This window comes from Myotis brandtii, unplaced genomic scaffold (genome assembly GCF_000412655.1).
Source record: "Myotis brandtii unplaced genomic scaffold, ASM41265v1 scaffold431, whole genome shotgun sequence".
Lineage (NCBI taxonomy): Eukaryota > Metazoa > Chordata > Mammalia > Chiroptera > Vespertilionidae > Myotis > Myotis brandtii.
This window is the reverse complement of record NW_005366486.1, coordinates 512,632-535,691: the sequence shown is the minus strand read 5'-3', so window position 1 is coordinate 535,691 and position 23,060 is coordinate 512,632. Positions and strand designations below refer to the sequence as shown.

General features: G+C 37.5%; 1 protein-coding gene and 2 long non-coding RNA genes across 3 annotated transcripts in view; 1 reads left to right on the top strand and 2 right to left on the bottom strand.

The window, feature by feature from the left end:
- Positions 1-23,060, bottom strand: part of NCKAP5 (NCK-associated protein 5) — an 890,249-nt gene that overhangs the window by 605,369 nt on the left and 261,820 nt on the right. The window lies entirely within an intron of this gene.
- LOC106727477 overlaps positions 1-23,060 on the top strand; it is a 42,604-nt gene that overhangs the window by 17,991 nt on the left and 1,553 nt on the right. Inside the window, exon 2 of the long non-coding RNA XR_001363689.1 lies at positions 15,785-16,212. This is a non-coding gene — a long non-coding RNA (uncharacterized LOC106727477). The remainder of the gene's footprint in view (positions 1-15,784; positions 16,213-23,060) is intronic.
- The window catches only part of LOC106727480, a 24,148-nt gene that overhangs the window by 542 nt on the left and 546 nt on the right, over positions 1-23,060 (bottom strand). Inside the window, exon 2 of the long non-coding RNA XR_001363691.1 lies at positions 23,036-23,044. This is a non-coding gene — a long non-coding RNA (uncharacterized LOC106727480). The remainder of the gene's footprint in view (positions 1-23,035; positions 23,045-23,060) is intronic.

Below are 23,060 nucleotides of genomic sequence, written 5' to 3'. Positions count from 1 at the left end.
TCCCTCCCTCCCTCCCTCCCTCCCTCTCTCCCTCCCTAAACACATTTAACAATAAAAAAGTGTATAAAGAAACTCAATTCTCAACTAAAAGGCTAAGAAAGGAAAAATAATTCCCAAGAGGCAAGGACAGAGCAAAATGTAACTAAGTAGAAAACAGGAAAGTAATACACCTCCTTAAGAAATCAGGTCCAGCTTGTGTCTTTTAAATACATAACTACATAACTTGATCAAAAAAAATGTGGAACAGGAGAAGATAGATAAGATATGAAATATCAAATAAGCAATAATCACTGAAATGGAAAAACACACACAAAAAGTAGAAGCTACTTTATAGATTTCATCTTTATGCAAATAAAATTGGAAATATATACAAAATGTAACAATTCTTTAGAAAATACATTTATCAAAATTGACTCTATTAAGGATAGAAAGTTTAATCAGACCAACTTCTCTAGAAGAAATAGAGAAACTAATTAATATACTACCCACCAAAAAAAGTATAGGCCCATATGGTTTCACCAGGGAGTTCTAACAAATCCCCAGGATGAGACCATACCCATGTTTCATATTTTTCCAGAACATGGAAAAATGAGTAAAAGTGTTCTAGTTATTTTTATGAGGCAAGGATAACAATGACAGTAATTATAGACTGAATGTTTCCATTCACAACAAATCCATATACTGAAACCCTACCTCAAAAAGTGACTATATTAGAAGGTGGGGCCTTTGGAAGGTAACTGGGATTAGACGAGTTCATGAGGGAGAGCCCTCATTAACAGGATTAGTGCCCATATAAGAGCCATGAGAGAGCCTGCCCCCTCCCTCTGCTCTCCACTATATGAGCATGCAATGAGCAGTGAGCAACAGGACAGATGGCCTTCACCAGAACCCCACCTTGCTGGCACCCTGACCTCCAACTCCCAGCCTCTGAAACCGAGAGAAATAAATTTCTTTTGTTGGTAAGCCTCAGACTTTATGGTATTTTGTTATAGCATCTGGAATTAAGAAAAAAAAATTGTAACCTGATTTTATACAAAAATATTAAATAAATATGAGCAAAACCATGCAATACTATAATAAAAATCATTTCATGACCAAAGGGCATTTATATTTAGCTCAATATTAATTAATATAATATACTGCATTAATAAATCTAATAAGAAAAACTGCATGATTTAAAAAAGTTTGACAAAATTTAACATCCATGCTCATGAAAATTCAAGAAGATAGAAGTTGATGCATATTTTCTTAACGTAAAACACATACACACACTCACTCAGTTTTAACACCAGTTTCTCACTTAATAGAGAAATATTTGAGGCATTTTTAGTAAAATCAAGAATAAAGCAAAGATAGCCACTATCTACACTACTTCAGTGCAGTTACAGAAGATAAAACAAGTGGAGGTATAAGAATTGGAAAAGAAAAATTAAAAACCATTTGCTGATGACATGATACGGAGTAGTATATAAATTATATGAATCAAGAATAAAATTAACTCAAACAATAAAAAATTCATATTCAGTATAAATTAATATGCAGAAATCAATCATCTTCATACCTGTTTGAAGTTATACTGGTATAGAAAACCTCATTTACCAAAGAAGATAAAATCAGAGGAAGAAATGTATAAAACCAGAAGAAAACTTTAAAACTCCTGGAAGTCTCTTGAAAAAGTATGTCATTCACTGTTCTCGACAGAATGATTCAACATTATAAAGATGTCAGTTTTCTCTAAGTTACTATATAAAATTAACACAATTTAAATAAAAATACCAACAAGATTTGTTTTGGGAGCTAGGTGAGTTAATACTAAAGTACATATTAAAAAAACAACAACAACAACAAAAAAAAACACCTAGCAAGAATAGTCAGGAAAACACTAAGAAAGAAAAGCTGCAAAGGGAAAAATAACTCAAAACATACTATAAGGCTCCTATAATAAAAACGGTGTGGTGCCTGGTGCATGGATAAACAGATCAGGAGACAGATCAGAAAGTCCAGAAACAGACCCAAGTACACCTTTATGCAATAAAGATGGGGTCTCTGATCAACAATGGGGTATTTTAATAAATAATGCTGAAACGACTGGGAGGTCATTTGACCAAAGAGAACATTACATTCAAACCTCAAACCATGCACAAGCATAAACTCCAACGATATTAGGAATCAAATGTAAAAAATGAGACTATACAAATACAAGGAAAAAACACAGGTGGATGTAACCTGGGTTATCCAACAATGATTCAAACTTCAAATGCAATAAAAGATTAATACATTTCTTTATTCAACTTTTAAGTAGCCTTGTATATTAGTATTTTTGTGGCTGCTCTAACAAATTATCACAAATTTAGTGGCTTTAAACAACACACATTTACCACCTGATATTAAGGTTCATATGTCAGAATTCCTGGCTGGCCTAACTTGGGTCTACAATCAAGATGTCAGGAGGGCTGCCTTACTTCCCAGAGGCTCCAGAGCGGAAGTTCCCTTGCCTTTCCAGCTTCTTAAATGTTCCATTCCCCTTGGCCCATGGCCTTTCTGCCCTCTTCAAAGCCAGCCCTCTGACCTCTCTGACCTTTTTTTTCAGAGTTGTACTTCCCTCTCACCACAACTAAGAATACTTATTAGCTTTTAAGACCCTGTGATAATACTGAGCTCATCTGAATATTCCAGAAGACTCTCTTCATCTGAAGGTTCTTCATTTAATCACACCTGTAAGGACCTTTTGCCATGTAACGTAATATATTTACAGGGATTAGGAAATGGACATCTTTGAGGGCATGAATTACTATGCTGAGCACAGATATAGCAAAACAAACAAACATACACAAAAATTAAAAGACTACTGAGAAGCTGGGAGAAAAAATTTGCAATATATCATAAATAAGGGCTAATATCTCTAATATACAAGGAACTCTTAAAGTCGGGGGGCGGGGGGATGCCAAAACTTAACAGAAAACCGGGCAAAAGTCATGGACAGGCAATGCACAAGATGACATAAAAATGGCCCTTGAACATCTGAAAAGAAGTTCAAGTTTACTTAGAACTAGAGAAATACAAATTAGAATTACACTGAGACACCATTCCTCATCTATCAGATCGGAGAAAATTTACACATTTAATGACTCCTTGCTGGTGAAAATATAAAGTGGCGCGACCTTCCTGGAGGAAAATTGGGCAACAGCCAACAGAGCTCCATGTGCGTTTTCCATTTGACTGAACACTCTCACTTTGACATTAACCCTGAAAGAAAGTACACTTCCAACAATACAGAAATACTAGGCACATGGTTATTCATTGCTGCGTTGTTTGTAATTGTTGCTTAAAATGTCTCTACCTCATCCTTGTTCTCCTATATTCCATTTTATCCTTGTTTCACAGGTTGCCTTATCTTTCAGGGTTGGATTATAAACTGTTCAACTTTGTAATCCTTCGTTAGGCAGTTTCTACACTATTTTCTACCTAGTAGCACTGAATAAATGGTTGCTAATTTGAAAATTATTAGGGCTAAGCAATCATTTTGTCATGAGAAATTTCATTTTTGAATAAAACTCTCTTATATAACTAATATAATATGGCTTATTAATTTTGGATTTATTCCAGATCATTGTCTACCATACATTTTTCATGGTTCTTATGAAGTTTCTGTTCTCACAGCCAGTCTTCATTAAGGAAAATTGGTTTCTTCAATCATTAAACCTCTGTGGCTAGGGCCCAGGGCTGAATGTAACTCAGCAACTTAGAGCAAGATTCCATGGGACTTTCCACACTTCTTCATCACAACTTAGCAGAACACTGTTCTATGACAGCAATATCATCATTAATGAGATTTATACATGGAATGCACTAAAGTAGTACCTGCTTTTTCTCCTGGGGCTTGGTACCAAAGCAATAAATACATGCCCATGCTCCATCGACCATTCAATTTTTGAAACTAAAAGATTAATGTCCTTTCATTAATGTAGTTCTTCATCCAACAATCCTTCATTAAAGCAACTGTTACATCAAATATTGTGCCAGGTTTTTAAAATCAAAAGTCTATGTAGTCCTTAAACTGAAAAAGAGTCATGACCTCAATCTTTAACAGCATATCTCCAGAATATTTTGTTTGCATTCAGATTCTGTCCTTAGACTGTCTCCTAAAATTAGTTTTTGTATATATTACAGATGTTAGCATGATGTATGTGTGTTTATACACATAAATATATTAGTGTGTGTGCATACCGTTAACCCTTGAACAACACAGGGTTAGAACTGCACAGGCCCACTTACATATAGTTTTTTCAATAAATGCCTGTATTGTGTGTTTTTTATATATCAATTACAGTTAACATTCAATATTATTTTATAATAGTTTCAGGTGTATAACATAGTGGTTAGATGTTTATATAATTTCTGAAGTGATTCCCCTGATAAGTCTAGTACCCACCTGTCACCATCCATAGTTATTAAATATTATTGACTATATTCTCTACACTGTACTTTACATCCCTTAGACCAGTGGTCGGCAAACTCATTAGTCAAGAGAGCCAAATATCAACAGTACAATGATTGAAATTTCTTTTGAGAGCCAAATTTTTTAAACTTAAACTATATAGGTAGGTACATTGTTATTAACTTAATTAGGGTACTCCTAAGGCTTAGGAAGAGCCACACTCAAGGGGCCAAAGAGCAGCATGTGGCTCGCGAGCCGCAGTTTGCCGACCACGGCCTTAGACTATTTTGTAACTACCAATTAGTACTTCTTAATTCCTTCACCTCTTTCACCCAGTCTCCCAACCCCCTTCCCATCTGGCAACCATCAGTCTGATTTCTGTATCTATGAGTCTGTTTCTTCATTGTTTATTTTGTTCCTTAGATTCCACATATATGTGAAATCATATGGTATTTGCCTTTCTTTGTCTGACTTATTCCACTTAGCATAATACCATCTCAGTCCATCCATGTTGTCACCAATGGTAAGATTTCATTCTTTTTTTATGGTCAAGCAATATTTGACTGTATGTGTGTAAATCTCTATATATAAAAGCCTAAGTGACCATTAGGACCAGTTGCTATGATGAGCACTTACCACCAGGGGGCAGATCCTAGAGCCAACCTCCCATGGCCAGCCAACCTCCCGCAATCCCTCCCCCTGGCTGGCTCCAATCGGTCCAATCAGGACTGGGTGAGATGGGCCCAATTGGCCCTGATCTCCGGCCAGGCCAAGGTACCCCACTCGTGCATGAATTCATGCACCAGGCCTCTAGTATAGATATATAGATTAGCTATAAATATAGATATAGTTATATAGGTAGATATAGATATAGGTAGAGGTAGAGATATAGATATAGATAAAGATAAGATATAGATGTATAGATATAGACATAATCACGTCTTCTTTATCCTTTATACTGTTTTTGATCTGCAGTTGGTAGTCTGCAGATGCAAAAGGCCAACCTACACAATTTTATATAGGGGATTTAAGCATCTTCAGATTTTGGTATCCATTGCATGGGGGTGTCTTAGAACCAATCACCCAAGGATACTTAGGGAAAACTAAGTTATGGGGGAGTCAAAAGTTATAAGAAGATTTTTTAATATGTAAGGCATTGGTACTCCTAACACCAGCATTGTTCAACGGTCAACAGTATATGTACAGGGTGGGGCAAAAGTAGGTTTACAATTGTTTATATGGAAAAGACTACAATAATTAATAAATAATAATACAAGAATAAAATCTGTGTTTCACATACTCACAACTGTAAACCTACTTTTGCCCCACGATACATAGAGTGTTATGTGTATATATTCCTATAAGCCGATATGCTACTTCTGTCAGAATACCCCCTTTATATTTGGGAATATATAAACAAAGTAAAAACCTAAATGAAAAGATGGGGAAACATCCCCTCAAGTGTGTACATGCTTATTTTAAGTTTGCCCAAGCCCATCAAAATGAGGTTTCAGATCAGTGCCCACACACACCTGAAAGGGCTAGGGCTATATAAAGGTGAAAGCAAATATAATTAAACTAAACTCGGATTTAGGAAATTCATTATGCATCCTCTAGCCTAGCATGGGATAGCTTCTATAGTTCCCCAACAACCTATAGAATGCAGTCCTATAGAAATAATAAATGTAAACATTTTTAGGAGCTCTAAGAGAGTAATGTGGTATCTTTCTTATTAAGTGCTGAAAGCCTTTCACAAGGATATATTAATCCTCATAATTTTTACTTGATGATGATGTGATGTCCATGAATTTTGACTTTTTAATGTTTATAATACTAGAATCACAGAAAGCATATGGTTGCTAAAAGGGATCAAGTACCACTATTCCTGCTTGCTTTATATATGGAGAAATTGAGTTTATATAATATTTAGGCCCATGCAAGGGATTCCCAGAGACAACTGAGTTGTTGGTAAGGTTTTCTCGTCCACTTTACTGCCCTCCAGCCACCAGAATGGAGGAGCCTTAGTGCCTTAGGCTCAGCAGAGCAGCTCTATAGGATGCCTTAGAACAGTGGTTCTCAACCTTCCTAATGCCGCGACCCTTTAATACAGTTCCTCATGTTATGGTGACCCCTAACCATAAAATTATTTTTGTTGCTACTTCATAACCGTAATTTTGCTACTGTTATGAATCATAATGTAAATATCTGATATGCAGGATGTATTTTCATTGTTACAAATTGAACATAATTAAAGCATAGTGATTAATCACAAAAACAATATGTAATTATATATGTGTTTTCCGATGGTCTTAGGCGACCCCTGTGAAAGAGTCATTCGACCCCCAAAGGGGTTGCGACCCACAGGTTGAGAACCGCTGCCTTAGAAGGACGAGAAGAAAGGAAATCAAATTCATGATGACCCACAATCCTTCTTTATTCATTCAGGGTTTGGTAGGTGGAGAACTCAAAACAATTTAAGAATGTTGTGTGTGTGTGTTTTTTTTTAGATATACACTCTAGTTCAGGAATTAGCACCTATTTTTCCTATTTTACCAAATAAAGTTTTATCAGAACACAGTCATACCTCGATGTGGGGGTGGGAGGACAAGGAAATATAAGCTAAAGAATTTACATACTTGTATGCATAGCCCATGGACACAGACAATAGGGTGGTGAAGACCAGGGAGGGGGGGTTAAGGTTTGGGTGGAAGGAGGTAAAGGGTGGGGGGGGTTGGGAGACATCTATAATGCCATCAACAATAAAAATATATATTTTTAAAAAGAACACACTCACACGCACTCACTTATGTATAGTCGTAGCTGCTTTTGAGTTCCAGCTACATAGCTGAGTAGTTGTGACAGTGCCCATAAGGATATGGCCAGTAAAGTCTAAAACATTTACTATCTGGCCCTTCACAGAAAAAGTTTGCTAACCCCCACATGAGGAAATATTGCCCTCTTTAGAAGCTATTGTAAACATGAATAAGTGTACTTTAAAAAAACTGCTAATGATTATAATTTTGAGTTACACTTTAAAACAATTATGGTAATTAAATCATGTTATAAATTTCAATGAGCCTTCAAGTTTCTAGTACAAGTTGTTCTACAGCATATATGCTCCTGTGGCATGTCAGAGACATTCCATTTTTAATAAGAAGAATAAGAGTCATTTCAGCTAATTAACTTTTAAACATTAAACCTAAATTAACTTTTTATAGGCAGCAATAACTACAGCTAATATTATTTGCAGATAATTAAAATACATTGCTCCTAATGAATGGATAGCTACTATAACTTTCTTTACAAAGACAATTATAGTGGCCTATATAGTTTCATGTTGCCCTCTGAGCATTTGAGATTAATGTATTTTCCCAAATCATAAACATGAAGTTTTTCATTATACTTTTATGAATTAGGAATACAACATTTATCAGATTTCTAGAATATCCTGTAATATCTAAAAGTTGCAAAGCTACTTTTGGGCAATTACAGTAAATTTAAAGCAATATTAAGAAGAACAGGTCCCAGAGGTTTTTATGAAAAGAATAACATTTTGAGACAAATTCTGGAGATATACTAAAGGTAAGAGAAAGGAAAAAAAAAACACTAAAGCTGAAGTTGATACTTAAGGGATTGAAATAAGGTAGTACTATAATAAATTACTAATTTTTAGGAAATATATTCTAGGCACCACAGAGAATTCATTCTGCCTTAATATTATTTTAGCCTGTATATGGAGTCAGGATAAGGCCAGTTATGCTATGGCAATAAACTACCCCTAGAATATCTGTGATTTGCAAAAAAAAAGCTTATTTCTTCCTCACGCTGTATGTTGGCAGGGCCTCTGCTCATGGTAGTCATTCTATAACTCTAGCTTTAGATAAACCATTATCTTGAGCACTCCTGGGTACCATGCCAAGACAAAAGAGCATATTGGAGGGCTGTATATCCACAATCAAATGCTTTAAGTTGAATATCACTTTGCTAACCAGTTATTGGCTAGAATGAGTTACATGACCCCTCCCACCATAAGGGAGCAGAAGTTGCAATCCTATCATGTGCCTGCAAGGGATAGAGCTGGAACTATTTACTAACAAGTCACTACATGTTTAGAATAACAATTACAAACCTAACCATCAGGCTGGATTAGTCAACTGTCGGTGCTTCACTCTCCTCCTCTGTAAAGTGACTTTTAAAATATAAAGCTCATAGCATTGTAAAGATTAAATGAATCATTGTAAGTGTTTAGAAGAGTGTTGGCATACAGTCAAGTATTACTGTTGTTTCATTTCAAGCTTTGAATTTCCCACACTGATTTTCAGAGACAATAACAGAAAGGCGGACAGTCAGAAATGCTGTCTTAGGCCCAGGGATGCCAATGAGAAATATTCTTGAGGAAAGGCCCATGACCAACTGAAAGATATAAAACCGCAAGGCCTTCCTTCTAAGTAATGTTGATTTCAGGAGGCATAAGACAAGCCACTAGTGGGGTAATACTTTAGTTTAACAGAAGATGGAGGACCAGGTAGATAAAGACACCAAAACTGATAATAGGTCTTATGAAATATGAAGGTCAAAGGATGCAAACATACAACTTGAACACAGTGAGTGGAGCATGTGGGTAGGGCTAGTATATAGGATATACATTTGGGTAATATAGTACATAAATGAATCCCTTCTAATATATGGGTTACAAGACTGCCATCAGGCTAAATGTGAGAGTTGAAGTAGAAGACTGCTCCTAGAAAGGGCAGAGGCGATAATGAAAGAAGAGGAATGGAACAAAGAAAAACTGAACCAAGACCCAGAGTCCAGGATCCATAGAAACATAGCAAGTGGCGGTCTGATGGGATTGTTCATTCCTATCAGAGCTTCTGTTGCCTCAGCTCTGGCACCCGTGCAAGTGCTCTGAATCCATGACCTTCCACTCATGACCATCTACCCATGACCATCCATGATCACAATGACCACACACACATCCATACTAATTCAATCAGTTCTAGATTGATGGCTCCAGGTGAAGAGCTAAGCAGACATGATTTCCTCTTCCAGGAGCTTACTGATTAACTAGGGAGACAGAAGACAGACAGCTCCATTTTCAGAAGAGATAAGGGGATGCTTTTGGAGAAGGTAGAGAAGAAATAAGCTTTAAAAAGAAAAAGGAGCTTGTCTTTTTTTTCCCACCCACAAATAATAATTTAGCAGCATATGTTAGAAGGTCTCATTCCACACTTGTCTATATTTATAAAATTTCTTGCTATTCTCCCTCCAAAATATTAATCACAATATAAAAATATTAATTAAAACTCAAATTAACAATTTAATTTGAATTTTATTTCAGAATCTTCCACAGTCTACATTTTCCCAGATGATCACTGATTCAAAAGATCATTAGAGCTGGAAAAGAAATTTCAGCCCAAATTTCTACTTTTCAGATAAAGGGGTCGTGTCCAAATGAATTAGCCAGTTACAAAGTGGACTAGACTAGAACCTCTATCTTAATAATGAATGAATATGTTGCTTTAAAAATCAGGGAGTATAATACTACCCAGTTTGTTCTTTCTCAAGATTTCATTGGCTATACAAAAAAGCTAAAATAATCAAAATGGTATGGTAGTGGTGTGAAAACAGATATATAAATCAATGGAATAAAACAGAGAGCCCAGAAATAAATCCTTGCTTATATGGTCAACTAAGCTATGACAAAGAAAGCAAGAATATATGAGATAAAGTCAGTGTCTTCAATAAGTGATGCTGGGAAAATTGGACAGATATATGCAAAAAATGAAACAGGACCATTTCCTTAAACTATATACAAAAAATACTCAAAATGGATTGAAGACTTAAATGTATGACCTGACACCATAAAATTTCTAGACAAAAACATATACAGTAAACTCTTTGAAATTGGTCTTAGCTATATCTTCTCAGGAAAGGGCAACAAGAGAAAAAAATAAATGAATGGGACTACATCATACTAAAAAGGTTTTTCACAGTGAAGGAAACCATCAATAAAACAAAAAGACAAGCTACTGAATGGGAGAAGATATTTGCAAAAGACTTATCTGAGCCCTGGCCAGTGTGGCTCAGTTGGTTGAGCATACCCATGCACCAAGAGGTTGCTGGTTCAATTCCCATGCACATGCTGGGGTTGTGGGCTCGATCCCAGAAGGAGATGTGTAGGACCGATATTTCTCTTTCTCTTTCTCATCTATGTTTCTATCTTTCCCTCTCCCTTCTCTCTCTCTAAAAAAAATCAATAAAAGCATATTTTTAAAAAAGATATAACAGATAAAGATTTAATATCCAAAGTATATAAGAAATTCACACAACGTAACCCCCTAAAAAAATCATTCTAATTAAAAAATGGCAGAGGATCTGAATAAACATTTCTCTCAGGAAGACATACAGATGGCCAACAGACATGAAAACATTCTCAACATCACTAATCATTAGGAAAAATGCAAATTAAAACCACAATAAGGTATCACCTCACACCTGCCAGAATGACTATCATCAATAAACCAAACAAGTGTTGGCAAGGACGTAGAGAAAGGGGAATCCCCGTGTACTGCTGCTGGGATTGTAAACTGGTTCAGCAACTATAGAACAGTATGGAGTTTCTTCAAATAACTAATAATAGAACTACCATAAGACCCAGCAATTCCACTTCTGAGTATTTATCCGAAGAAAACAAAATCGCTAATTCAAATAGAGATACTAGTATGCTCATCACAACATTATTTACACCAACCTAGGTGTCTATCAAGAGGTAAGTGGATAAAGGAGCCATGGAATATTATTCAGCAATAAAAATCAAAGGAAATCTTGCCATGTGCAACAACATAGAATGACCTAAAGCGTATTGTGCAAATAATAAGTCAAATACTGTATGATTTCACTTACATGTGAAACCTAAAAAAACACACAAAACAAAGGAATAAACAAATCAAACAGAAATAGACCCACAGATACAGAGAACAAGCCAAAGAGGATGCCAAAGGGGAAGGAATTTTTTTTAAATTCTAAATAAAGATAAAAGAGTCAAGAAAACAAAAATGAATCCACATTCTGTGAGTGTTGTATGTCAGATGCAAAGTGACTTGTGTCTATAAGCTTATAAAAAGTATGGATAAATATGGATTTACTCATTGAACCCTAAAATGTCTAATTGAAGGGGTCACCACCTGAAACCTGTGTGTGTGTTTAGGCCAAATAAAAGTTAACCCTATTCCACAAAGTAGGGGTTATGTGTATGGAACTTATTACTCAACAAGAAGTGGGAAAAGTTAGAAATACAAATAAATTTTAAAGGGCTTATATAAATTGATGACAGGCCCATCCCAGTTAGTAAGAAAACATGCTACGTTTGGGTCATGTTATGAATGTTTGAAGTTAACATCAAAGAGGCCCAACTTTGCCAACTCTGCCAAGAGAGAGATGGCCTGGGGCCAGGGTGCTCCATGACAATTCTTACTGCCATGTGGGCACGTCTCCATCCACATGCTGCATTTTGGATGCCATGAGAAACTGCTAGGTCTCTGGCTTTGTGCACAGAAGATGGACCTGGAAGGAGCCAATCTTTGACAACAAATTAATCCAGACCATGATATCTAAGTTTTCTTGTTCCCAACCAGAAACATTCTAACTTTACATGAGGAATTAACTCTTGGAAATCCCATGAGAAAGTTTTTATAAGGATTAATCCACACTTTCTTCTTTGGTTTGCTCAAGTGAGAAGCAGGAAACCTTCCAGACATCCTGAACCTCTGACCTTTTTGTGGTTTTCCCATAAATATATGCAAAGGGCCATGCAGCAATTTTAAAAAAAAATCTCTTCACACTATATGACAGCATGGCCTTATACTACCCATACATCTAGAGCACTCACATCTCCAACCCACTATAGAATATGCATTGACTTGGACATTCCTTGGGGAAAAAAGATCTCATAGGTTGTCAGAAGCCCACTATCATATATCTCATTTCCAGAGTGCTCTTCTCCAGCCACCCTAACTGACCCCCCAGGCTGTTTTCTGCTGACAAGTGAGTCACTTTTACCTCTAGCCGGATCGCAACTCATACCTTCTCTAGGAAAATACTGGAACATCCATCTGACAACAGCCCAGATAATTAATTTATTATAATGTCTAGCAGCATTTGACAGGAAAAATAATATCCAATATATTTATTGCAAGACCTTCACTAATGTGACAAAGATGAATGCAAGCTTCCTTCAATCATTTTTCAGCTGTTATCCAAAACTGAAAGTGAAAGTTGAAAGTGTTTTTCAAATGTTCACTTTAAAATTATGAGGAGGAAGATAATGGTTTTACTTTAGATCTGCCTGAAAGTGGTACTTCTATAACAATGCTTTAGCATCAAGCCAGAAAAATAAACTTGCCCGCTAATGTAGTAAATGGGCCAGAAATAAGCCTCTCAGAGGTCGGGGGAGGAAGCACCAAGAAGGAGCTGTAGACTGGATTTCCAAAATAAAAGCTCTGAAACTCCTAGCATAATAGGTTTGAAAAGCGGTATCTTCTTTTGTAAAATGTACATCCCACTGTCACAATAAAGCTGAAATTGGGGAAAAAAATCTAAATGTCAATCATGATGAACATCGGCAAAACCCAACTTTAACTCCACTCTTCAGCAGAACATCCAATAGTGCCAGCCAAGTTGGCTGTGCTCTCGGTAAATATTTTCTCAGAAGCTTGGTTTCTTCTAACATTAATCCTTCCCAATATCCCTTAACCTGGGGATGTAAATGTCAAATAATAACTGTCCATTTCACTGATAATCTGAAGCTGGATCCCTTCTTCCTTCTGCAGGCCAGAGTAAGTGTCCAATAAAAGTTCTACCTAAGTCAGGAATAACCTAATTCACTTCTAATGATTAATTCTGCTCTGACCTCTTCACCATAAATAAAGCTGTTGGATTGGGAAAAAGATGTGAAACATGGACAAGGCAATTAAAAAAAAATCATGGAATAAAGGAGCAGTAGGAAAAAGAGAACAGATATTCTAAATTTAAAACACTCCTTGTTCTTTCTTGAAATAATGATTTATATTCCTTGAGTTCACAAGAGAGTAACTGGATATGCATGACATAATGCTGGAATTTTAGCTATTTTGCCTAAAGGTCATTAACAATTAGTACCACTAGGGGAAAAATCATAAAGATAGAATAACAGCCCTCTCTCAAAGGATGACTGAAACTATACTTGTAATCTGGCCATAATAAAGTATATTCTTTTTATATTAGAGCCCACGTGTTAAAAGGAAAACTGACAAAGTAGAATAGGTCTAGTAGGTGGCCATTATTAATGGGGTCTGAAAAATAGTTGTCTGTGGAAAAATGGAAGGACCTACATTGCTTCCTTTAGAAAAGTGAAAAAAGCTAAAACTGACTTCAACTATTTAAAAGGGATGGTACACAGAGGAGAAAATGGCCATTAAAAATAGAGCAGTGGCCCAGCTGGTGTGGCTCAGTGATTGAGTGTGTACCTATGAACTAGGAGGTCATGGTTCAATTCCCAGTCAGGGCACATACCTGGGTTGTAGACTTGGGCACATACCCCCAGTAGGGGGTATGCAGGAGGCAGCAGATCAATGATTCTCTCTCATCATTGATGTTTCTATTTCTCTCTCCCTCTCCTTTCCTCTCTGAAATAAATAAAAAATTAAATAAGTAGAGCAGCATTAGGGCCAGAGAGTGAAAGCCAGATGGTGAGTCATCTGACATGAGGGGTATCTGGATTCTTCCTCTCCACTGTAAAGATCCATTCCATCTGACATCTGGAAGATAGTCATGTTGGTTTTGCTTTGACACTTGTATAGAGTTCACTGTCTCAAGAACACCCTTCTCCACATGAGAGGGTGGTATGTGTACCTTTCTGGTGTCCAGTTGCTTCTCTCAGGTTCAAATGTAGACAACTGGTTTACCAGTTCTTCCTTCATGAATATCCTAGGATGGTGCTAATGCCTTTCCACAGGACAACTCATTGCATTTTAAAAACAGTTATCAGGTCTACCTCTTATTTTTCTATTTGTCAAACTAAACATCTCCAATTCCTCCCACCTTTATCAACTTAGTATTCAGTACCTCATTCCATTTTAGTCACTGGCCCTCCGGACACTTCCTAGTTTGTAATGTCATTAACAGACAGATGACATAAATATGCTTGACACAGTGTTATCAGCAAGAGTTCCACATAGAACTGTTCAGGAAAATCAGTCAATGTCAGCTGAACACCATGTTCACCCTATGCTATCAACATTTTATAGAGAACATACGTGGAAGGCCAGGTGCTGACAATATTTGTAGAGTCAAAATTAAGGTACATGGGATAATTTTGGAGTTTCCACAAGATATAAATCACTATGTGTACATATGTAGTGTAGTCTCAAGTTCGGAAGGGAAGGGAGTGGGCAGAATAGAGCTCAGGTGGGCTGAGGAACCAGGCTACGGATTTGAACATCAGGAGGACCTAAGCTTTACCTTAAAGGGTTGGGTAGGCCTGTCTAGAATGAAGACCTGGACAAGGAGGGAGTGTGTATATAGGAATAATGAGTAATAAAAAAAGACTAAGGTTGGTAGGAACATTTGTGGCTAAAAATGAGGGAGTGTGTATATAGGAATAATGAGTAATAAAAAAGATTAAGGTTGGTAAGGACATTTGTGGCTATAAATATAAATATTTAGATTTGTAATTTAACATTTCTAATAGGACTCCTTTATTCTATTATAAACATGCTTGACTTTGCTAAGAAATTTTCAGAACTCAGATCCCCACAGGTATCTAACTTGGCAAACTAATCCTTGATAGGACACTACTGGAGCTAAGAGAGGAATGCCAGGACTCTCCTGAGGTGGCAGATCTCATGGGTGATTTTTCTGGGCACCAATTTCCTTTATTTCAAGCATCAGAATTGTAGGCAGACTGGTGAAAGAGGTATTATTGGATAAATGCAACTTGTGGTACATTTTAACTCTTATCATCTTGGTAACAAATGACTCCAAAGGCCAAAATCCTAAATTGTGTGTCTGGTCTGAAGATTCTCTGTTTTTAAGCCTCTGTAACTGACCCCAGTCATATCTTTATTTCCAGAGCAGAGATACAGGAAAATCAATTAGAGACGATAATGAATAAGTCCAGGTAAATACACATTCTGACTTTTAATTAGCCAGTGAATTCATGAATCTCCAGGGAATACAAAGAAACATCATAAGACAATGCAATTTCCCTTACTAGGGACCATAACTGCAGAGTTACTTTTTTTTTTTGATACAATGCAATTGACTTTTATCTTTTCTTTTTTTTTTTTCACTGTGCTGTGCTCATAGCTTCTGTGGAAACTTAAACATTATTCAATAGAACAGTTTCCTGGAAAACCTTTTGAAAGTGGTCACAGACGCTGCCCTGCTCTGGTGCCCTGATCTGCCAGCATGCTGTTTTATTACCTCCAGAAGGTTCAGTGCCAAGACACAGCCCAAGAGTTACAGCTTAAAGTGAACTAGGTTCATAAAAATAATTTTCTGCCTTCTTTCAAGAAGGAAAATTGTCGCTTTCAGCTCTCAGTAATTCCATGTATCTATCACTTCTCTTCTGGCTTCATCACCCAACCTTTCAACTATCCCTTCAAGATGATGGGTAAGAGTCAGCGATTGTTAACTAAAGGGAGGACTGCTGGACTCACTCACTTCTACCCTGTTTCATCGCCAATGGCAAGCAGAGGCCCAGAATGCCTACATGACCTTCACAGGACTACACAGTAAGTAGCAGAATCAGGACCCGAACTCCACATTGCAGAGAATAAGCCAGGAATGTTTTTAACATTTAGCAACAGTACAACACAGTCAGCAAACAATTGGAACAGAGACTCTGATTGTGCTGTGTGCCAACAAAGAGCAGCCTCACCTGGACTAGAATGGATACCAGTAAGACTTTAGGAGATAGAAAGAGCCCCTTTTGATAATTAGGTTATCTAAAGCACTGAAATAATAAAATGATAATTTACTTTTAGTTGCTGTTCTCTTTTTACACCTTTTAACTTTCCTTTGAACTCCTCCCTGACTTCAAGTGTATGTCAAAATTCTCAAGACCATCTCTGTAAGTATCAACTCTCTAGCCTTTCTCCAGGGGAATACAAAGAAACATCATAAGACAATGCAATTTCCCTTACTAGGGACCATAACCGCAGAGCTACTTTTTTTTTTTTTTGATACAATGCAATTGACTTTTATCTTTTCTTTTTTTTTTTTCACTGTGCTGTGCTCATAGCTTCTGTGGAAACTTAAACATTATTCAATAGAACAGTTTCCTGGAAAACCTTTTGAAAGTGGTCACAGACGCTGCCCTGCTCTGGTGCCCTGATCTGCCAGCATGCTGTTTTATTACCTCCAGAAGGTTCAGTGCCAAGACACAGCCCAAGAGTTACAGCTTAAAGAGAACTAGGTTCATAAAAATAATTTTCTGCCTTCTTTCAAGAAGGAAAATTGTCGCTTTCAGCTTTCAGTAATTCCATGTATCTATCACTTCTCTTCTGGCTTCATCACCCAACCTTTCAACTATCCCTTCAAGATGATGGGTAAGAGTCAGCGATTGTTAACTAAAGGGAGGACTGCTGGACTCACTCACTTCTACCCTGTTTCATCGCCAATGGCAAGCAGAGGCCCAGAATGCCTACATGACCTTCACAGGGCTACACAGTAAGTAGCAGAATCAGGACCCGAACTCCACATTGCAGAGAATAAGCCAGGAATGTTTTTAACATTTAGCAACAGTACAACACAGTCAGCAAACAATTGGAACAGAGACTCTGATTGTGCTGTGTGCCAACAAAGAGCAGCCTCACCTGGACTAGAATGGATACCAGTAAGACTTTAGGAGATAGAAAGAGCCCCTTTTGATAATTAGGTTATCTAAAGCACTGAAATAATAAAATGATAATTTACTTTTAGTTGCTGTTCTCTTTTTACACCTTTTAACTTTCCTTTGAACTCCTCCCTGACTTCAAGTGTATGTCAAAATTCTCAAGACCATCTCTGTAAGTATCAACTCTCTAGCCTTTCAGGTTAAGCCCTGATTTGGTTTTTATTTTTTATTTATTTACTTTTGACATTTTATTTATTTATTTTGTTAATCCTCACCCAAGGATATTTTTCCATTGATTTTTAAAGAGAGTGGAAAGGAGGGAGAGAGACACAAAGAGAGCAACATCAATGTGAGAGAGATACATTGATTGGTTGCCTCCCGGGCTGAGCCTGCAACCAAGGTATGTGCCCTTGATTAGAATCAAACCCAGGACCCTTCAGTCTGCAGGCCAATGCTCTATCCACTGAGTCAAAACGGGTAGGGCCTGGTTAGGTTTTTAAAGGGAACATGATCTATGTGTCTACAATTTTTCTTTAAATCACTTTATCCAAGGTAAAAAAACAACAACAAAAAACACGTACTAGTTTAGCCTTTGATTTTTAACATGGATTTACTACTTATTTATATTTTTTCACTTATCACAGTCTCTTCTTAATTCCTTTCTTTCAAAATTATGAGATATTCTTTCATTGCCTCTATTGATAAGGCTGTCTGAAGCTCAAGATACAATTGGTAGATAAGTCCAGTAAAATTGGAGGCAGAAACCCACAGCTGTTACTGGTCAGAGCCTTTCCTATGATGTGCAGACTCATCATGCAGACCTGACTTGCCTTAAAACTTCTTTATGACTGACTTTTGAAAGCAGTATAAACAAGTGCAGCGAAGCAAGCATTCTTCCAGGCTTTGCACATCATTAACATCATTTTCATTAAATGTCCCATCTTTAACTTCCTAAGAGTAACTATCTTGAAATTGTGAATCCCATTAGGTATTTGCATGCTACTGAGACAAGTCTCTTAGGTACAAAGATGACTAGAACATACTTCCAATTGTCTCCATGCTTTCAAGATCTGCAAAGTTTTATTCTGAAGTTTTATGTCTTATGCTAAGCTCTACGAGAGATATGAGGAATGAGAGGAGTTGGCCCTACAGATCAAAGATCTTAAGGGTAGAAGACTTACCCGCATGAGATAATTAGAAAATAAGACAGGGTGGGATTGAGAGCTATGTGTTTAGAACTGATATAGAGGTCAGTGAGGGTAAGAATAGAGCCACTGTTGGGCACATGTTGGGAGTATTTTGCTGAAGTGTCATCCGAATTGGGGAGAGGAGAGGAGGCAAGAATCTGAGCACCACCAGGTCTAAGTGAGTAGACAGATGGTAAAGCGGTTAGCGGTGCAGAGTTGAGAGCTACAGTGGCTTTACTTCCTCTCTCATGCAGACTTTTACATCTGGTGAAAAATCTTGGATTATCTCCATAGAGAGTACATATATAATTCTTCATCAGTGAGTGTTCAGTAGGGGGGAACCCTGAACAGTAAGTAAGTCAGTTTCCAGGAAAGCAAATTACTGAGGGTTTCTATGCCATGAAACCAGCCACAGGTTGCCAACCTCAACCGACCCTGCGACAGAGGGTCACCTTCTTAGAAGTTTTCTCTGCTCTGAGATATCTAACAGGTGCTTTCTACCCACTGCTTTATAGTTTTGCCAACCTATTCCTGATTCTTTGATTCAGGCACCTTCCCACCCTTACTTCTTTGTGGGATTATTTATGAGGCCTAATTTATAAGACAGAAGTATACAATCTGCCATAACTAAAGCCTCTGAGGGGGGAAGTCCATTTTAAAGGTCCTCCTCTCAGAGGCCCAAACACCCATCCCCAGAGCTGAGGTGAGGGGTGAAGGCGGGGGGGGGGCGGTTCTAGAACTCCCTCCCAGGCCTCTGAATATGGAAAGTTAAAACAATGGTAGGGAATAAGACAAAAAAATTACTCCTTTTAGCTCCAGAGTTACCTATGTAGAGATATATGTAGAGTTAAATTCTAAAATCAATCCCTTACAGAAAATCACAAGGATTCTCATGCCTAACAAGTTAGTGGGGAGTTTTTTTCCCATTAAAATTAAAATTAAATAGAAGGCCATGGTCAATTACCCAGTTCATTCCTCCTTCCAGAAGGAAAAACATAAAGGCACTCTGTCCTTCCTACTGTGGGTGCACTTCAGCCTTAGCACGCACATCTCCGCTGAGTGGGCCATTTATATGATTGCCTGCTGGAGTTTCCTCCTTTCAACTTAGTAGGGGATATTTGTGATCTTTATTACCCCGAACAAATCTGCAAAATGCCTTTTGCTTGAGGCTCTTTATTTTAATTTCAGATAAATAAATAACATTAGGTTCCTGGCCATCGTATTAAGACAAGCATGGATCTAAAAATAACAAACATATTTCAAGCCAAATGCTTTCAGATTAAATAGTAGTAGATTTCTCTGGGTGACCCCCAAATCCTATTGATGTTGAAATATTTCTGGTACTTTGAGAGTATTGCTTGAAGAATGTAAACCTGTTTAAACTACAAGTAGAATGACTTTCAAATCATCTATGGAGCCACTTGTACAATATTATTCAACTCAAGTTTCCCTTGGCTGCAGTAAATCCATCTTTAAAGTGGGGCTATTTCCCCAGTTTTATTAGAGGGCAATTTTATATCTTTGTAGGCTAACCTAATGCCTCTATCTATACTGTGGTTTATATATGAATTATAAAGAGCTCCAAACCTGAATATCTCATCATCTTATGTATATATACTAAAAGTCTTCAAGGCAGTTCAAAGTCAATCTATTCAATAATCAATTATTCATTTGCCCTCAGTCCTCCAGAGCTGTTCCTACTTGGATTAAACACCAACTTCTTGGGAAAACCTTTGGGCTTTTGAAGGACAGTCTCCGAAAAATGTGTTTTATGGATAAAATGTTCATTTTTTTTTCTTCAAACAAGATTTGGAGTGAAGAAGACAAAATACAACATGATTTTAAATAGTCTACTATTTACTAGGTTAGGATCTAAGCATACATTCTCTGTTGGATTAGCAGTCCCCTTTAAAAAATATATGGCTAGATGGATTTGTTAAGAAACAGGAGAGCGTGTATATAATGTTCCTGTAGAGTTTCAGTCTGGCATTTTTGGTGTCTCCTTGCCCCAGAGGTTCTGGTTTCAAACACCAGGCAACCTTCTAAGTAGATCAACAAGCATATGTAATACTTTAAAAAATAAAGAATTTAATTTAGAGTTTCAGTCTGGCATTTTTGGTGTCTCCTTGCCCAGAGGTTCTGGTTTCAAACACCAGGGAACCTCCTAAGTAGATCAACAAGCATATGTAATACTTTAAACAATAAAGAATTTAAATTAAAAAAAAACAAGCATATCAGACAGGTCATGTAAATAAACTCTGATGATCAATCCTAAAGTATAAGGTGAAATATGAACCTAGGTGATCTGGTTCAGTCAATCCAGACACCTACAAGCCCCTTCTGTTGCTGAACAAGTCACCTTAAAGACAGTGGTGCCATTCCATCAGGGCTCCAGAGATCTGAGAAGCATCCTCAATGCTGCTTTGCTCCTATAAAGTGGCACCATCGGTCTATAATAAGTATCCCCACCACTGCCCACGGGTGACATAATCGTTGAAGCATGAAGCAATACCCAATCTCCAGAGCCCTGATTTATTCTGCCTGGTGATGGGCAGAGGGCATGACTTAGAGGCAAGACTCTTATCTTGGCAGGGGTCTGGGACTGGCTGCATCTCTGAAACAACCCCTAGTGGGTAACCGAGAAGTGACATTGATGGGTTTCCAGGGTGGCCCTTGTGCTTACACTTGCCCATGAATCTAGCTATGATTTAGAAATGCAGCCCAAGGGTCGAGAGGAGGGAAAGATAATGTAAAGCTTGCTAGCTGAGCCTCCTTTGACTGCAGCGGAGTGAGACAGGGATGCAGAGATGGGAAACCACGTGCTGTTATTGAGCTGGCATAGCGTGAGGTTTTGCTTTCAGAGCTTGTATTGCTGGTGCAGAGCACTGAGCTTGCTCTTTGTTTGCCATACATTCTGGTCCCCAGAGGTAGCCTCTTTTTCTCTGGAAGGGAATTTGAAAAGCAAATCACAGTCCTTATTTTATGTGGTGTCCACCATTAAGAATTCATGCAGAGCAATTTTACTTGTTGCCAATTAAGATCTCCCAGTGGAAGTCTATGATTACAGCAAAGGCAACCTGTTTAATACTTGGCGTCTCCTTCTACATAAATTAACCCCATGAGGACAGAGACATGCTAATTCTTAAGATGTCTGGATAATACGATTCTGAGATTCAAGATGCATAGAAGGTAACTCTCCTAGAGGCTCTCGGCTTGACTTCTTGGGGCATACGTGCTTTTTCTTCTTATCTCTGTTTTACAAAGGCAAGATAATTTCTAGATAACAGTAGCAAATAATTTTCTTTTCCTATGGATAGAATAGCATTCAGTGTCTCAGTAAGTAATTTTAATATCACTCAGATTTTATGGAAATTAAGATTAGAGCTGAAATGAACTGTAGGCAGTGGTGCCAATTATCTATCCCCCAAAATATATAAATATATCAAAATTAGGGAGTACATGAATGAATATTTGGAATGTAGACCATTTTATTTCAATGTTCACTCTACGTAGATAAGCAATATTTTGAATCATGATGAGAACCAACAAAAAGTTTTTGCCCATTTCCCCCCTCTCTTTCCTTAGAATAAGAATCACACATAAGCCACAAAGAAAAAGTCTATTTTTAAGAATTTTGAATACATTAAAATCAACATTTTATTGTTAGAAGGGATAGGTCTTAGGGAGTCTTAATCTAACCAGGGATCTATGGATGCTTTTTGATAAAGTGTTGTCCTCCCCTTGGTCACGTGGAAACTATCATTTCTCCTCCCGGGAAAGGAGGAGTTCAGTGCATCACCAGGGCAAACATCACTTGTCATCAACAGTTCTTCAGATTATTGGAATTTGGTCTTGAGGCTCTGGCAACCCTTCAAGAAAATGGTGAAGAACTTGGGGTTGGCTTCCCCAGACACCTACTTCCTTCTTTTACCAACAACTCAGACTTCCCACAGCACTAACTGCTTTTTCACTAGTTACCCACCCCAGGACAGTGGAGTAATGGGAAGGAGGGGGTAGAGCCATGTTTTTATTTGGCTATCAAACTGGCCAGATTACCATTTCCCAAAATGTGTTTCCTGGAACCTTAGTCAGAGTAGATAGTTCAAGAAAGATATGACTGAGTTTGTTTTAAGAAGCCAAAATTATATTTTATATTCTGTATTTGATGTATACAGCACATGTTAGCAATATAACTGGCCCTGAAAAGTTCTGCAATTAAAACAATTTTAAAGCTTGGTTTTACCTGGTGTATTTCAAATATGACCACAGAATACCTTTATTGTTCTTAAAACACCTAAAACAGTGACCCTAAAAAGGGTATTAGTATTTCTGGGCATGTGCTCGGAAAAGTGCTTTGCATCAATGATTTAGATCACTGGTTCTCAAAGGGGAGGAGAGGGGATTCTGACCTCTAGAGAACATATGGAAAATGTCTGGGGAATTTCTTTTCTGGTTGTCACAATGAGGAGGTGTTACTGGCATGTAGTGGGTTGAAGCTGGAAATTATACCAAACATCTTGCAATGGACAGGACAACCCCACCCTTGCCACCGCCCCCC